The 19,165-nt window shown below is 42.8% G+C and overlaps 1 protein-coding gene across 1 annotated transcript in view; it reads left to right on the forward strand.

The window, feature by feature from the left end:
* The first annotated feature begins 13,895 nt into the window (after positions 1 to 13,895).
* RNF123 (ring finger protein 123) overlaps positions 13,896 to 19,165 on the forward strand; it is a 124,949-nt gene continuing 119,679 nt past the window's right edge. Inside the window, exon 1 of the mRNA XM_067463638.1 lies at positions 13,896 to 14,047. The gene's annotated coding sequence lies outside the window, so the exon portion shown is untranslated. The remainder of the gene's footprint in view (positions 14,048 to 19,165) is intronic.

Genomic DNA, 19,165 nt, shown 5'->3' on the forward strand with positions numbered 1-19,165 from the left:
TTTTACATCAACAAACAAGGGGGAACACACTCACAAACATTACTCACCATTTCAACACGCATATGGTAGTGTTGCATTCAGAGGAATATCCTTCTCACAGCCATCCACCTCCTAGGGCAGGGCAACACACTGGCCAACTCCTTGAGCAGGATGGCGAAAAACGATCACGAGTGGCATCTCCACCCAGATCAATTCAAATTCATCATGCACAAATGGGGCGAGCCCAGGATAGACCTCTTTGCGTCACCAGTAAACAACCATTGCCCACTTTACTGCGCAAGCCTCCACCCTTACGCATCCCCAGGCTGTCTCGGAGATGAATTCCTCTTCCAATGGTCCCCAGGTCTCCTCTACCTTCCCCCCCCCTTCCCCTCATACCCCCAGTCATAGCCAAAATAATCCAAGACAGCTCGGATTGCATCCTAGTCACCCCTTGGTGGCGCCGGCAACACTGGTTTGCCCCACTCCTCCAAATCTCCAACAAAGAGTTCCTTCACCTCAAACAAACCCCAGACCTTCTCACAATAGAGAATGGCCTAGTGCTCCACCCAGACCTCCAGTCCCTTTGCCTAATGGCATGGAGGATCAGACCAGTTAAATTTATCTGAAGAAGTATCAGCCCACAAACCAGCTACTAAGAAATCCTATAGCTATAAATGGTCCCTCTTTAAATCATTGGGTTTCATGAGGACAAAGTAGTCCTCCGAACAGATGTCACATTCCTCCCTAAGGTAGTTTCTTATTTCCATATGTCACAAGACATTATCCTGCCGGCCTTCTTTCCAAACGCGACATCACCACTAGAAACTACCCTTCACTCCCTTGATGTTAAAAGAGCTCTCTCCTTTTATTTGTATAGGACAGCTTCCTATAGGAAATCACCCAAGCTCTTTTTAAAATATAGGAAAGACACATTAGGCCACCCTGTTACTTCTCAGGGACTAGCCCCATGGATTGTTTTGATGATCCGTCTGGCCTACCAATTGGCAGGCAAAGAACCTCCATCTCACCTGGTGGCCCATTCAACTCGCTCGGTGTCCAACACCCAAGCGTTCTTGCGGGGAGTGTCTCTGGAACAAATCTGCAGAGCAGCAACTTGGTCTACACCATCAACGTTTGCTTCTCACTACAAATTGGATATACAAGCAAAGAAAGATGCCGCTTTTGGCAGAGCTGTTCTCTTCTCCTGTGTGGCATGGCCCACCTCCAGGTTAGTAGCTTGCTATTCACCCATAGGTGCGCATTTCACGGAGGACACGACAAGGAAATATAGGTAGCTTACCTGTAACTGTATTTCTTCGAGTGTCCATCTGTGAAATTCACACAACCCGCCCATCCTCCCCACTGTCATGCCCTAACCTAGCTGCTGTTTAGCGCTGGGGAACTAGCAGCCAAGCCACGCCTAGAGGCTTATATACCTGGGGGGCGGGGGATGGGCGGGGGCCTATATTGTCTCAAAAAACCATTAAAAAAATCATTAAATCTCTAGAATGTTCCGGATTGCTGCGCAGGTGCACAGGAGAACCCATAGGTGCAAATTTCACAGATGGACACTCGAAGAAATACGGTTACAGGTAAGCAACCTATATTTCTTCTGATAAGCATACACATATATACACACATAGGAGGGAGAGGTCCTTGTGCAGTTACAGCAGGGAAAGAGATGAAAATGGGAGTGAAGGTGGGTGATCAGAGCTGACCAAATATGAGCTTCATATGAACTCCCTGCTGCCATGGGCTACTCTGCTGACATCAGAGCAGGATCCCTGTGCAAATGACACAAAGAGAATAATAAGAAAGAGAGGAAATAAATTCACTCCATCTCCTTCTGATGTCAGCAGTGTTTTCTAAAGGGAATCTTCAATCTTCTTGACTCCCCCCCCCCCCCCCCCGCTAATGTATTTGTTTTTTGTGTATCCTCCAGGCTGTGTCACCATTCATGTCATTTTTACTCAGGCTTTTTTAAAAAATGTACTGTATATACTCAAGTATAAACCTAGTTATTCAGCCCTTTTTTAGGCTGAAAAAGTCCCCCTTGGCTTATACTCGAGTCAAGTTTATTTATTATTTTACTTTGTTATTATCATTATCATCATCATCATCATCATCATCATTACATTTATAATTTACTCTATTTTTATTATTATTGCCTTTATTATTTGCCTTTATTATTGTTGTTATTGCATTTATTTTACTCTATTATTATAATTATTACATTTATTATTTTATTCTCTTTATTATTATTGGAAGGTTACATAAGCACATTTACAATGAAGAAGGTTAGAAGGTTAGAATAATGGTTTAATCAGAGTTGTGCAGTCTTAAATTATAGTTTTATGTAAATATTTAAAAACATTTAACCTACTGATGCCTCAATTAATGTAATTTTATTGGTTTTTATTTTTATATTGAAATTGACCCGTAGCTGCTGCATTTTCCACCCTTGGCTTAAACTCAAGTCAATAAGTTTTTTGTGATAAAATTAGGTGCCTCGGTTTATATTCTGGTCGCCTTATACTCGAGTATATGTGGTATTCTGTGAGCTACAATGAACCCCTTTGTACTTACTGTGCTTATTGCTCAGATTGTGCTGGATACTTCTATAATTTTCCTCACACACAGCCATTTCTGCATCCATTGTCCCAATCCCAAGGAGTTACTTGTACACACAAACAATGTAAGGATTATGTTTTTCTTATTTTTGTTATTATGATTCTTGCATGCATGCAAACAGAGATACTGTTTAATATGATTTAACTGTGACTTGCACTCATAGGGATGCAAATGCAGAATGAATATAATTACCCCTGAGTTATATGACAGACATATCTTTGCATTTCTTTTTCTCCAAGCAAATCTGTGTTGCTATTTGGATAGTAAAGAAATGAGAACCTGTCAAAATGGGAGAATCAGACAGCTGAAACCACAAGCCTATATACACCTAGAGTGCTCAGCTGGAAATATATATTAGACATAGGATGCTTTTAGCAGGAGAAGAGAAATATCCAATTTGCTCTGAGAAACAGGGAATGCCCAGCACAAGGGACAAAGCTCCCGAAACTCTCCAGTCTTTCCTGCCTTTGCTTTTGTTGGGCTATCTCTGTATTTTGTCCTTTCCAGATTATTGCTTTAAAAAACCTGAACAAACCAAATCACCTTTGGCCTTCTTGTTATGTTTCTATATCTGCATTATAACTACTTTCTTTTCCCTCCAAACAAAATGAGAACTGTTTACTTTTCTGTGTAACCTGCACCCAAATCTCCCAACCACCATCACATTTGATAGAGGTTCCAGCTTCTTAGCATTTGGAAGAGACCAGTTCTGCTGTAAGGGGTAAAGGATGGTCTGGATAATAGACTTTCCTCTAAAAAATATTCAAGAAAAGCATAAAATAAAACACTCAAACAGACATTTTATAAAATTACCAAAACTGCAAAACTGCATGCTGTATTCTACAACTAAACAACTAAATATATAATGTCTGTCTGATGGTTATTAATCCTTAGTAGTGTACTCACTTAAAACAAAAAGTATAATCACACTTCTGCTTTAGCCAAAACTCTACTAATTCATGAATCCTGTTGAGAAATGCCTCCATTGTTGCTGTGAAAAAGGGATGAACAGATCCCAACCTTTTAAAAAGTTAGTCTAAGATTTCTCCTCAATCAGAATTTATTTATTTATTTATTTATTTATTTATTTATTTATTTATTTGTGTAAGCCACCCTGAGTCCCCACCACCACCCTTCTCAACCCCCCGGGGGGACGGGGGACTCAGGGCGGCTTACAGCCAGCAACGATTCGATGCCCCCATATACACATAATAAAATACATAATAAAATCGAATAATTACATACAGATAAAAACATTACATCAATTCAATTAAAATCTGTTTAAAAATATTACAGCCTGGTGGTTTTATCTAAGTCAAATTCTGTGGCCAGAGACTCCATCAGAAGCTTGTCCATAGTTCATTTCCATAACGATTGTCATAATTGCCATTGTAATTGTCAGCGTGCTACCCGAAGGCCTGGTCCCACAACCACATTTTCAACTTCTTTCTGAAGGAAAGGAGGGATGTAGATAGCCTAATTTCGCCAGGGAGCAAATTCCACAGGTGGGGGGCCACCACCGAGAAGGCCCTGTCCCTTGTCCCTGCCAAGCGCATTTGCGACAGAGGTGGGGTCAAGAGCAGGGCCTCCCCAGAAGATCTTAAACTCCGAAGTGGGACGTAGATGGAGATACGTTCAGACAGGTATAGTCATTTTGTCCATTTCTGCTATTTTATAGCAGCCTTTGACTTTCCTAACACTGTTTAAATTAACAGAAATTGTGCCCAGGGGTTAACTAACTCTTCTTTTGAGAAAGAATTTTAGCTGAGAATTGTATCCTGTGGGATATAAAGTTAAAATGACCTTATTGATTTACAACCAAAGTCCTTTTTGCTGTGTTTAGCTACCAAGTATGAGCTTATTCTGGTTTTTTTTCTGACTTACGTCATAGATGTGTTAACTTTTTGTTGAATTGCTCTTTAGTGATTTCTTCCTTGCCATGAGTCTAAGGCAGGCATGGGCAAACTTGGGCCCTCCAGGGGTTTTGGACTTCAACTTCCACAATTCCTAACAGCTGGCAAGGAATTGTGGAAATTGAAGCCCAAAACACCTGGAGGGCCCAAGTTTGCCCATATCTGGTCTAAGGTGTAACATTCTAATTTGTAGGCAAAACAGCTTATCCTTCTTGCCGCCATCACAGCTGCAACTGCAAGTAATGCAAATAGGATGGAAATAGTTACCAGTATTGAGGGCCCATCTTTGCATTTATCTTTCTGTAAATCGCATTAAACAAATCCTTTTCTAGAAAAAGCCATCATCCCAAAAACTGAATATGATACAACAAATAAATATCAAGTCACTATTTTATGCACAAATATATGCCAATGTTGGGCCCAGGGTTAACTTTTAATAACACACGTGCAGGATGGGTCTAAAAATATTACCTCAAAAATGTACTTCAAAATTAAGATTTCTCATATGGCAATGACAGCCTTTGCACAGTAAAATGTTTTGCTCAGGATGAGTATGAACTCGCAGGCCGCCACCTTCAAGCTGATCTGACCACGCAGCAGGAAGTTCCGCAGTTCCTGAGAGCATGGACCTTCAAGAATATGGAGGGACTGGGACTCTAGCAGCATCTCCAATACAAGGGACCTTTCTTGCTTCCCTGCAAAGCCTCCCCATTTCAATGTAACCAATCCCTAATAAAAAAGTATCTTTTCTTCTAACTTTTCCTCTTCAGTAAAGGGACATTGTGTCTCTTTACTGACTCAAACATTAACTAGCATGAACCTTTCCTTTCCCGAGCCGCAGATCCCCGCTGGCTTGCCCGGGATGCTCTTACAATGTCCCAGGGAGGCTGAAGCTGGATACGGAAACCTATTGGGTACCCATATCCACAAGTCAACTGATCAACCAAACCGGTGCCATTTTTTTCCTGGGACTAATTTAAGACTAACTGCTAGCGCACTTTCTGCTGAATGGACCTCTGCGCCTTGGGAATTCACCTTTTTGTATGAAACCTCATGTGGGGACCAGCAAGTCTCATTTCATGGCTCCATACTAAACATTGTTCGTGCCTCCATTTCATGTACACTCGGAAGTCTGTTGACTCAGGGAGAGTCCCTTGTGATCATCCTCTGGGACTCCCGGACCCCTGGCAGGCCATTTTGGCCTTTATAAATTGGATTTACAGTTTTCTTCTGGAATGATAGGGTCTATGGACATTTTGGATCACCCAACATAAAGGGCAATTCTCTATCTGCGAGGAACCAGGGACTTTGCCACAGCCTCCCCACTGTGTCACATTCTGATCCGAAACCAAGCTTGTACTTCAACAATGAACTCCATATTGCAGCAGGACGAAACAGAAGTACCTAGCCTCTTGGGGCTAGACAAAGATGCTGATTCAAAAGATTAAGACAATAACTTAGATTCGGCTTGAGAGCCTAAGTTATCACTGGGTCGTTGGGCAAACATTGGTCATCTTAATCCTATCACTTTACACATTTCATCCATTCTTCCCCACCCGACCCACCTCCTGCTTCCTCAAAGCGCAGCCTAGCTGATTGTGCCTTCCAGGCAGCTGATGACTCCAGCCAATCAGCATGAAGCCGGCTGAGGGGGTGGGTGGGGGAAATTTGAATTTGATAGCTCTGCATTTCCTATAAATATTGTATTATTTTGCCCAACAAGTCATGTCGGCTCCTGGGCAAATGATTGCGGTCGTCATCCATTCCTGCCGGAAAGAAATAAACTTCTCAGTGGTTTTCCTTCAACTTGGTGAGCCTTTTGTTGAGAAAAATTAGGAAAAATTCCTTTAGGTGCTTGCTGACTTTCCAGGTGTTCCGGATCCTCTTTTTGGGTTTGGCCAGTTTCTGCTTTGCCAGGGCCACCCAAATTCATGTTCGACATCAAGGAGAGATATTCTCACTCAAGTGATTAGAAAAAAATGAGCATATTTGAAACTAGAAAGATCCAGATGGATGGAGAAGTAGATTTTGAGAAGCTTGTTTTATACACCTATGGCCAACTTCTTATTTTCACTTCACATGACCCATGCCCTCAACTGGAAGACGTCAGTAGCCATTCCTGCTGTGACTGGTATTCTATTCTTCTCGTGATACAGGAAAAATCTTAAATCTAACCTCTCTATGGTTACTTTATTATGTTTGTTTGACTTTACTACAGATGTATGCTCTTGTTTTCTCGCATCCATTGCAGTGTCATGGTGGCATGGACATTTGTAAAATTCTTCTTTCCTTCTGTCCTCCTGTCCAATCTAAATGACTTCCAGTTATCTTGCTAAAGGGAACTGCAATCCATATTGGACTAGATGCTCCTGTAAGCCACTTTAGGGTATAATCACTGCTCTCCATTGCAGAAAGAACAGTATGTGCAAGAAAGTACTGCGTACACCAGACCACAGATCACAAAGCAAAGGCATATAGAGATTTTCGTCTTACTAAATGAACAGTAGACTTCAAAGGCATAACCATGGTGGTCTGGATTGGAAGAATACATCTTGCAATTCCAAAGAATGGGGGGTTAACACATTGTATCTCATGGAATCAACATTCCAGTAGTAGGCCAGCTCTAATAATGCATATTTCCCTTTGTAGAATATCTGGCAACGTGGTGCTCCACCTAGTGGCAATAAGGCACAATTCTTTCATGTTTGCAAGGCACAGTGATGTCATGTGGGGTGAGCGTCAGGATATCCACAGAATCTATTCTAGTTCTAACTCAAATCTATCAACAAACATGGAAAATAAAACAATGGTCCACAGATTGGAAACACACAACAAACACTCCAATCTCCAAGAAAGGGAGCACTCAGGATACAAGCAAAGTCATGCTCAAAAGGTTATAAGTAAGACTTTTACCATATATGAAGCAAGAAATGCCATATTCAAGCTGGGTTCAGGAATGGTAGAGGCACTAACAACCCTGTTGCAAATATAAGTTGGATAATTGAATGTACCAAAGATTTCAGAAGAAAATCAACCTATGCTTAATAGGTTATAGCAGTGTTTTTGGGTACATAGACCATCAAAAACTATGGACTTCTCTTAAAGAAATAAATGTGCCACACAGTTGATTGTCCTGATATGTAACCTGTACTCTGGACAAGAGCCCACCATCAGAACGGAATATGGAGCAATCAAATGGTTTCCAAAGGGCAAGGGATGCATTTTATCAACCTATTTAACTTGTATGCTGAACATTTGATATGTAAAGCAGGATCAGACTCAGGGGGTGCATCTACACTGTAGAATGAATGCAGTATGACACAAATTTAACTGCAAAAGGCTGAATGCATTTAAATCACGAGAGCTGTAGCTTTTCCAGGACTTTAGTTTTCTCTGCCAAATAGTGCAGGTACTTTACCAAACTACAACACCCAGGATTTCAGAGCATTGAGTCATGAAAGTTAAAATGCTGTCAAACTGCATTCATTCTACAGTGTAGAGTTTTCATAGCAAGATCTATTCAGAGGAGGTCCACTGCTGCTTCTCCAAGGCTTCAGACAGTTGGAAAGAGATGTCAGTGTGCTCTAAGTATAGAAAATATCTTTATTCCTTCTAGAATAGAAGAACTAGTCTGCCTATAGATTTTGCTTGCCAATTTAACAACTTTGCTAAACCTTTCACCACTGGTGTGCTTATTATCTCTACAACCAACAGAACTCCTTGCCTTAAGCAAAACAAGCACCTGCTGTTAAAAAAACATGAAGTTAGTTTCTGTTGATTCTTTTCTACCATTCTGAAAAGAAGGTGTATGTGGGGGAATTACATCAGCTGGGAATGTGGCCAGGCCAAACAACCAAAGCTTTTTCTCTCATGCCATGTATACGTCTAGCTCAGAGACTTATGCGCTCATTATCTTCTTTTGTCAAATTAAGCATGCCAGAGCTTGCCTGCATGATAAACATGTCAAACAAGAACATTCTGCAAGTGGAATTAACTGACTTTGTTCTTTTCAAATGTCACACATGCAGGCATTTTGTCACACATGCGGGGATGTGGGCATTTTGAACCAGCTGTTCACTTTGACACCAATAAAATTCTGTATCAAATGGTATTCGTTTTAGTTTTATGAAAAACATTGAAGACTGCACAGAATTGGTTCAACAGTGAGAACACCAAGGCACATGGTTCAAGTAATCTTCTAATTTTGACATAATAGCAGAAAATCTTATTATGCCATGAATACCAGCAGTCATTTTGAAATGTCAGTATTGCAGGCTATGAGTTAAGGCTCATAAGTAATGTGGACCTAGAGAATTCCTAAAAACCATGGAACGGAAACAATTTATCCACAGTGCAAAAAGTTGGCCAATTATTGAATCTGGAAATAAGCAAACAGCTAAATGTGAAACAAAGACAACCGAGGGTGCTTCAAGAAAGGGTTTAAACCCACGCTTTGCCATAGCCTCACAAAATGTATGGGTGATGTAGAGCATGATTTTAGGGGGTCCTGCCTGAGCAGAGGCCAGCAAGGATCCAGGAGGAGGGCTCGATAAGTCTGGCGAGACAATAAGCACCAATTAAAGTTTCCCTATCTATACACATAATAAAAGTGAAAATGTGTGTGTGTGTGTATAAGGTGAAGGTGTCCACTTATACAGAGAGACTCTCACCACCACAAACAGCTATAGTTCACACTGAGCAGGAGACACCCATGTCCCTCCCTCCACTGACATTGCAGGCTATAGTGAGCTCCATGAACATGTAGCCCAAATCCTGCTGATATCCTCTGCAGACATCAAACTGCCACCCATCCAAGTAAAGGTTTTCATGAGGAGACAGTTTTATCCTAGATGTTCTGATTTTCCTCCACATCCCAGGGTTCCTTTCTCTCTCCATTGCTGTGGAATTTTTATGACCCCACCCACTGCTTCTCACTTAACCCTTTCCTACCCTTTCCTATGGTACACAGCAAACAGAGGAATTGAGGATCTGGACCAAACTTCAGTGATATTACCTAACATCCCAAAAAAACCCCAATGCCTTTTTCGAATAACCTGGGCATTGCTGGGTCCCCGAGCTAGTTTACAAATAAATCTCACCAGGATGCAGGCCCGTAGCCAGGATTTTGATTCCGGGGGGGGGGGGGGGGGCTGAGTTTGATTCGGGGGGGGGGGCTGAGTCTGAGTGAAAGAGGGTCTACCCTAGCAAAACTTTTGTATCATTACCCCAATACCCCCATGCATATGAGATATATTGAGCATGGTGATCAGATCATGATATGAATAAACATAACAGTTTAAATAATGTACCAGTAAGGCCTTTTTGCAGACCACCATGAGAATTTCGGCTTCAGCCCCCCCTCTCCCCCCCGGGCTACATGCCTGACAGGATAGAGGAAGACCACCGAAGTTTATTTTCTATTCCAGCTGGAAAGGATGACGACCGCAGTAATCTGCCAAAGAAGCCGACATAACTTTTTGGCAGGCAAATACAGAATATATAGTTTTCATTCCATTTTCCCTGGTGTCCTTGGCAAAACTATGAATTCCATGATTATAAACTATCTTTTATTGGTGTGGGGGGGGGGGGAGGTCATGTTTGGCAACATGGGTTTATTAAAAATGACAGTAAAGTGAATTTCAGAATGAATCCTCTGAAGTATGCAGGGAAAGTAATACAGCAAATACTTGCTCCTCATTGTCTTGACAAGTCAAAAACTTTCAACAGGCTGCCAGTATCAGCTTCACTTCTATGACTGGGAGTTTAATTGAATTCAATAGAACCTGAGTAAAAGTAATGTGCACTGTCAACATTCCTTTTATTTCCTTCTACACACAGAGTTAACATACAAATCCAACTGCAGCTGCCATGAAAAACTATCATCATTGTACACAATAGATGTGGGGAGAGTTATGCTTTAATAGGAGAGGAAACGGTTGTCCCCAGCCTGTCCTCCAGCTCAAATAACCTGGATAGCTTTGACAACAACCCTCCTAGGTTAAAATGTTGCCCGTGAACATTAGGAAGGTGAATCATGAAATAACTATAGTTCCGGGTGGGAAACTGCAGTGAGTTGAGGTGCCACTTTTCTGCACCTAGGATCCTCTGTGGGTTATACAAACTGACAAAACAGGGAGAATCCTCAACAAATTGAAAGTGGCCAGAAGTTGATTTCTGGTTTTGGAAAATTTATATTTTAGATGTTAAAAAAAGTCTCATAGGAGAGGAAATTGCACTTTGAAGGAGATGAAAAAAATGTGCTTCGGGACATTCCGGGGGATGGGACAAAATGAGGGGAGTAAAAACAGTTTTGTGACTATGGTCTCAGGGCTACATCTCCTGTAATAGCCACAGTAGCTAATTGCATGGATTATCAATTCGCTTTCCACAAATTTCTGTTACAAATTATCATCCCAGTGTGGTTATGTTGTGTTGTTTTTGCCCTTTTAAGACCTGCACAGATTTAACATTAATACATGCAAACAAATTGAGCACATCACTAGGAAAAAAATCATTTTCTAAGAAGAAAGGCTGATATTTATATAATGGCATTTGAACTGACAGACTGATGGAGGAGGAGGGAGAGAGAAAGAACATTTTAGCAGGGTATCAGATGGTGGGCAACATCTACATCTACTGGGCTAATCCTGAAATGTTAAAAATGGCAAAAGGGATATGGTGGTGTTTAAAAAGTGAATATGGGAAAAGTTGATTAATAGTAGTATTGAATATTTGGGATGTGGTTATTTTAAGTGCTGAGAGATGGGAAGGCACAACCAGGAAGCCACTGTGGGATGTAAAATAGGAAGATACTGGGGTTTTTGTGGGGAGAAGATCAATAATGAGGGCAGCGCCTGTTGGGAACCTTTTATTCCACTTCAGGCAAAGCAGCCCTTTTTCTTCCCCAGCACCACATTTCCAATAAGTTGATTTTCTTCCTATCAACTACTCTCTTCACTGTCCAACTTTCACAACCATACACAGAAATGGGAAATAGGCTGGCATGGACCATCCTAACACTAGTCTTCACTTATATACTTTTACACTTTGTCGTCTTTGTGGGGGAGATTTGTGGTTCTTTCATGGCTGCCCTTCCACAGTCTTCTTCTGATTGCTTGACTCCAGTCTCCATATTGATTCATGACTACTCAATCTACTTCAATGTCTTCATCAACTTTAAAGTTAGGTGAATAATCTGTGATCATGATGGTGGTTTTCTCAATGCTGTCCTGTAAGCCTATCTTTGCATTTTCTTCACTGACTTAGTAATTGTTTTAAATCTTTGGCCTAGTGTCACCTGCATATCTTACATTGTTGTTCCTTACTCCAATTTCCTTGCCCCCTTCCCCCCAGTCCACTCTTGCTTTACCTATGAGACTTTGCAGCAATTTAAACAGGATAAGGGTCCCTTGGCCCTTATTCAAAGTGCTGGTTTTGACCTACAAAACCCTATACGGTTCCGGCCCAGTGTATTTGTCCAAACGGATCTCCCTCTACATCCCATCTTGAAGTTTAAGATCTTCTGGGGAGGCCCTGCTCTCGACCCCCGCCGCTATCACAAGTGAGGTTGGCGGGGACGAGGAGCAGGGCCTTCTCAGTGGTGGCCTCTCACCTGTGGAACTCACTCCCCGGGGAGATTAGATCAGCGACTTCCCTTTTGTCGTTCAGGAAAAAATTGAAGACCTGGATATGGGACCAAGCTTTTGGACATTCTGGCAGCTAAAGGAAAGACCCGATGATAAACAGGAATTGACGGAACGGAATGGATGTACGGAACTCTGAACACTGAGCATGAGATTGTTTTACTCTTATATTATGTATTGATGATTTTAATCTGTTAATTGTTTAAATTGCTTTTATGTATGTTTGTTTAATTGATATAGGCATCGAATTGTGCCTTCATCTGTAAGCTGGGGTGAGAAGGGTGGAGTAGAAGTAACTGAAATAAAAATAAATAAATAAAATAAATTGGCAGTGCAGTGGGTTAAACCGCTGAGCTGCTGAATTTGCTGACCAGAAGACTGGTAGTTCAAATCTAAAGAGTGGGGTGAGCTCCTGCTCTTAGGCTCAGCTTCTGCCAACCTAGCAGTTTGAAAACATGCAAATATGAGTAGATCAGTAGGTACTGCTTCTGCCGGAAGGTAACGGTGTTCCATGCAGTCGTGCTGGCCACATGGCTTTGGAGGTGTCTATTGACAATGTTGGCTCTTCGGCTTAGAAATGAAGATGAACACCACTCCCGAGAGTCAGACACAACTAGACTTAATGTCAGGGGAAGCCTTTACCTTTACCTACACACAGGCCCGTAGCCAGGATTTTGATTGGGGGGGGGGGTGAGTTTGATTCGGGGGGGGGGGGTGAGGATCTACCCTAGCAAACCTTTTGTATCGTTACCCCAATACCCCCATGCATATGGGATATATTGAGCATGGTGATCAGATCATGATACGAATAAACATAACAGTTTAAATAATGTACCAGTAAGGCCTTCTAGCGGACCAACATGAGAATTTCGGGGAGGGGGGGGGCTACATGCCTGCCACCGGGGGCTCCTATTTGGGAGGTTGAGAACCATTGATATAAGGCCTGCACACTGTCTTTGGATGCATCTGCACTGGATGTCTTTGGATGCATCTGCATGCTGTCTTTGGATGCATTTGGGCACTCAGAAGACTGGGCGACTTGGAAGGCACTGAACAGACTGCGCTCTGGCACCACGAGATGCAGAGCCAATCTTAAGAAATGGGGCTACAGGGTAGAATCCTCGGCATGCGAGTGCGGAGAAGAACAAACCACTGACCACCTGCTGCAATGCACCCTGAGCCCTGCCACATGCACGATGGAGGACCTTCTTGCGGCAACCCCAGAGGCACTCCAAGTGGCCAGATACTGGTCAAAGGACATTTAACCAACTACCAAATTTGCAAAATCTGTGTTTTTTTCCTTTTTCTTTTTTAATCTGTGTGTTTGTTTTGCTCTGTTAGAATTGTAATACAATGGTTGCTGATGACACGATAAATAAACCTGCACTGGAGAATGGAAGCATGTTTGGGCCCCACTTGAACTGCCACGGCTCAGTCAAAGCTATGGAATCCTGCGAGTGGTAGCTTTACAAGCGGTGTAGCTTTCTCTGCTGAAGGGCGCTCGTGTGCCTCACCAAACTACAACTCCCAGGATTCCATAACATAGGCGATGGGACTTACAGTGGGGTCAAACTGCATTTAATTCTACGATGTAGTAGATGGGTCTGCGGGGGGCGGGGCGGGGAGGGGCGGGGAGGGGGCATCGCGTGCCCGTGCGCGCGCTTTGGGCGGAGCGGGATTTTGAAACCACGCTGCTGCTGCTGCCTCTGCTGCCAAAGGGTGCCCGCGCGCTCGGAGGCGGAGCGACTTGGGTCTCCCTGGCGCTTGGTGTGTCCCTGCCGGCGATCCGTAGTTGGGCGGATGTTGTGAGGAGCCGCTGCCGGCAGGGCTGGGCGGGCGCACGAGCGAGCGAGTGAGGGAGCCTGTCGCGCGGTGGCGGTGAGTGACGGAGGGCGCCCGGCTCTCCTGACTGACTGACTGACTGACGGCCTCTTCGTAGGACCCCGGAGGGAGGGAGGGAGGGAAGGGGCGAGGCGCCGGGCCCAGGTTGCTGTCCAAGGCCGGGTGACTAGGCCCCGATCAGGTCAATAGGGAAGAGCAGCAGCAGCAGGAGTGCCAGGGCTGCCGTTGGTGCCCGTAGTTTTGAACCTCCCCCTCCGCCCCTTCCAAGGCGGCGGCGGCGGCGGCTGGCCAGCTCCACCCGGCCCTTGCTTGCCTGCCTGCCCGCCTGCCCCTTGGCGCCAGGCCCCGGAGGCCCTTCGCTGGGGCCCCTCCTCAGGCTCCTCTTCCCAAACAGGCTCGTTTGCCCGCCTGACTCTGCCTCCACGTCGCCTGTGGAAGGAGGCCACCCAGCGATGCCACCGGGTTTTCTCGGGAGGATGTGAATGCCAGTCCCTCCCTTGGAGGTCCAAGGGAGGTTCCCTGGCGGCCTCCCATTCCATACTAACCGAGGCTGACCCTGCTTAGCCTCCAAGATCTGAAGGGAGCTGTCTTTAGTGCAGGTATGGGACAACTTGGGTCCTCCAGGCGTTTTGGACTTCAACTCCCACAATTCCCAACTCCCAGGAATTGTGGGAGTTGAAGTCCAAAACGCCTGGAGGACCCAAGTTGGCTCATGCCTGCTTTAGTGTCTTTAGGGCAGTAATCTGTTTTCCTTAATGCAGTCAAGAGATGTTCTCAGGTGATATGCTCACATACACTGTTCCATTTCTCAGTCTGTCTGTGTGCTATCAAGTTGCTTGTTGACTTAGGGTGGCCCCATGGTTTCACAGAGCTCAGAATACTCAAAATTGCTGGTGCATTGCCAGTTCCTTCTTCTGAAATATAGTCTTACATCTCCTAGTGTTCCTTAGCAGTCTCCCATCCACATATTAACTGGAGCCGACCCTGCTTAGTTTCCAAGGTCTGATGGGATCTGGTTTCTTTAGGGCAGCAATCTATTTTCCTTAGTGCATTCAGAGATGTTCCCAGGTGATATATTTTATGTATTTATTTACCCAATTTATACCCCACCTTTATCTTCCCCAAGGGGGACTCAAGGCGGCTTACATATGGCAATTATTCAATGCCTTGAAACACATACAAACATTAAGCTTAAAATCAATTGAATTAAAATTAATGCATATCAAACATTTAAAATTACATTCAGTATTAAAATTATGCAATTCAGCAGCCATGGTGATATACTCAGACATACTTTCCATTTCTCAGTTTGTATATGCGCCTTCAAGTCACTAAAGGAGAGGCCATAGATTTCACAGGGCTTTACGCAAGTATTTCATAGGTATTGTATGAAATACTTGCATATTTCAAGGTATGCTCAGAGTTGTTGGTGCATTGGCAGTTTTTTTTCTCAGAAACAGACCCTACTCATAACCTCCTGTCCCACAGACCCCTGTGTTTTATACCTTTGTGCTCCTGTGTGTAAGTAGAGGATGTCCCCCCAAAATGTATATACTCATTAACAGCAAAGAGCAGCCATAGTGATTATCTGAAGGATAAGGACATTTATATTGCAGAATAAATGTTTTCAGGATTTAATGAGTTAAAAATTCCTGTTTGAATTAGAATTTTATGTCGGGTGTCCAAATGGTCATCCCTGTACACCCAGTTGGTTGAAGGACAGATTTGTACTTAAAGTTTGTCTTGTCACTGGGCTGCTGTGAGTTTTCCAGACTGTATGGTCATGTTCCAGAAGCATTCTCTCCTGACGTTTTGCCCACATCTATGGCAGGCTTCCTCAGAGCTTGTGAGATCTGTTGGAAACTAGACAAGTGAGAAATGTGAAATGTCCATGGTGGGAGAAATAACTCTTGTCTGTTGGAGGCAGGTATGTATGTTGCAATTGGCCACCTTGATTAGTATTGAGTATTGAGTGGCCTTGCAGCTTCAAAGCCTGGCTGCTTCTTGTCACGGGGAATCATCTGCAGGAAGGTGTTAATTGGCTCTGATTGTTTCCTGTCTGGAATTCCCCTGGTATTTGAGTGTTAGATGGGGCTGGACTGGATGGCTCATGAAGTCTCTTCCAACTCTATGATTCTATGATTCTATTTATGGCTTATTGGGTGTCTCCTGTCCAAATCCATTTGCTGTCTATTGACACCACACTTGAGTCCTGCTGTTTGTGGAAAAGTGGTGTGACTTCAGTCCCTTGCACACCACACCATCCAGCCAAAGCAGCAAAGCTGCTCAGATGTACCTTGTAAACTAAGGTTAAATGGAAGAGATTTTCGATGTCATCTTCAGCATGCATTTTGACACATAAACTGCATTGAGTTCAGTGGGATTTGCTATTCTAGACATGATAGCCTGATTCTAAAGTGGCTTACCCTGAAGTAAACTATTGAGTAAGACACCCCATATGATGGGGTTGTTAGTGTACAACTCCTTCCCAACAGTAGAAAAGCCTGTGGTGGAGCCTGAGAGTGGTCTGATGGTTATAGGAACATTTTTGGCAAAAAGGCTAATGGTTGGAATCCCCCCCCCCCCCCCCCCGAGTCACCAGCGGAAACCTAGAAGGATATAATTATCCCACGCTGTGTGGAATTGGCTTTCACAACACTTGGATCCAGAATGATTGCAACATGCATTGTACAGAGGGGCTATAGTGCTGTTTTGGAGTTAGATTCATGTTGCTTGTTCTGTGGCCAAATCCTAAACATAACTTGAATCATCCTCAGAAAATCCAGGGGAGGAATCTGTCTTGTGGGTTTTCAGCTAAATCTGTTTCTTGAAGCCAAAACTGACATCTGTATGGTTTCCTTTTCCATGTTTATATTCTGTTAATACATGGCTAGCATGTTGTCACATAATTAATGTAGCAATCAAGATAAACCAGCAATCAAGATAACAATGTAATCAGTACAATTTCATGTCTTGTATCTATTTATTCATATTATCCCCTTATAATAGCTATTTCATGCAATGGACTGAAGCCTCAGACCTACATATACTTCCTTAGGAAGTATGTCTGTGTGCACTCTGTGAATACAGGAGAAGCTCCTGTGGATCACATGAAAGGACTGTGTAGGTCAGCATCTGTTTCATGCTATGCCCAATCAGATGCCTTTGGAATACCCGTAAGCACGTAATAAGGATAATACCTATCACTGTAGTCCCCAGGCAAGTGGCATTCAGAAACATCTGTTGCTCTGTATGTACCATATAGGTCTAATAACCAGTAGCTATTGATAGCTTTATCTTCTTATGTGAATTGTCTATTTTCTTTTTCTAGCAGTCTTAGGGAATATATGCATTGTGTAATTAATGAAGACTGACACCACTTTGACTGCCGTTGCTCAATGCTTTTATAATCACAAGCATTGTAATTTTACAAGGTATTTAGCCTTCTCTGCCAAAGAATGCTGGTGTCTTAGCAAACTACAAATCCTAGAATTCCATGGCACTGAGCCATGGCAGTTAAAGTGGTGACACACTGCATTAATTTTGCAGTGTAGAAGCACCCTTCTTTGTAATTTGTAATTATCAGCACATGTCATAGCAGCAAATTCTATGGCGGTACTTTATTCTGTCCAGAACCTCTTGCAAGTCAGCTCTACTTGATGACCCTGGGTTTTGGTGTTGTAAGAAAAAGTGAAAATGCCATATACGGCTATACCCCATTTGACAAAGCCTCTGAGAAAAGATATTCTTTTATGAAGACTATATCTGGCCAGCCCCTCTTGTCCTCCCTCCAACTGGAAACTTTTTAAAAATAACATCAGCCCTCTGAAGATGGTAAAAGAAGGCTGAAGAAGCATGTGGCATTCAGCTGGAAAAATGGTGTTTCATGTAGCTGATCCTATTGTAGCCCACAACAAGCAAGGTGAATAGCTGCTTCTAGAACCCCTTACTGAGAATATGTGAGCAGCAAAAAAAAAAAAAAAAAAAAAAAAAAAAGGGGGGGGGATTAATAAGGCCCACCAGCTATTTCTAACACACACATTATTATTATTATTATTATTATTATTATTATTATTATTATTATTTTATTTCATATATTTATATCCCGCCCTTCTCCCCACAAGGGGGACTCAGCGTGGCCTCACATGAGCATCAGAGGATGCCAACAGCTTAAATACCATAAAAATTACAATTCACAATAAAATCATTTTAAAACATTATACAACATCATCCATAAAATTTAACAATAGATTAATGTGCCAGTAAAACCAAGCCGAGCCGGGAGAATCCATATCGCAAAATCCAAATTTCCTTTTCCTTTTGCCGCTGGCCTCTAATCGAATGCCTGGCCCCAGAGCCAGGTCTTCAGTTGTCTTCTAAAGGACAGGAGGGAGGTGGCCAACCTGATATCCTTAGGGAGACGGGGGGCCACTGCCGAGAAGGTCCTGTCTCTCGTCCCCACCAACCACATTTGCAAGAGTGGTGGGATCGAGAGCAGGGCTAGATCTGTAAGATTGGCACCAAAATGATAACTATAGGAAAAGTGGATATTGGTGAAAGAAAATAATAATCCCTGGTAGTCATATACAGAATTTTGACATGATAAACCAATAACAGTTAGGAGCAAAAAAAACAGGTGAAACTCCTCAATATCTGTTTCCGTTTCCTAATAAGTGGAATAGATTATATGGAAGAGAGGACAAGTTCAAATGTAAGTTAAAGATGACAATGGAAATTTGTAATGAGAATGGAGAGGATATGTTTCTGATTAAATGTCAGCTTTTGGGATGTTGCTGTTCTCTGCACAGGGCTTGGGCATCTGTATTACTCTTTGTATTACCATCATGATATATGCAGATTTCACTGTCTTTTATTTTCAGTTATTTAGAACTGTTGTAGGTAGTACTGTGTGTTGCGCATGTGTATGTTTTAGGGAGATGTGTTTGTTGAAATAATTTTTGACTCTCTGGAGTGAGTCATATATTCAGGTTAGATTGTTCTTTCTGTGTCACTTTTATGGTGTGCCTTGCCTTTATTATAAAACCACAGTTTTGAACAGTTTTAATGGTTTAGTCTTCAGTGAGCTTCCATCCTCTATTTGTGTGGTTGTTTTTGCTAGCTTTGTAGTTTTATTAGGGATTTGTAACCATTTCT

The sequence above is a fragment of the Anolis sagrei genome, chromosome 2, assembly GCF_037176765.1.
Source record: "Anolis sagrei isolate rAnoSag1 chromosome 2, rAnoSag1.mat, whole genome shotgun sequence".
NCBI classification, from domain to species: Eukaryota; Metazoa; Chordata; class Lepidosauria; order Squamata; family Dactyloidae; genus Anolis; species Anolis sagrei.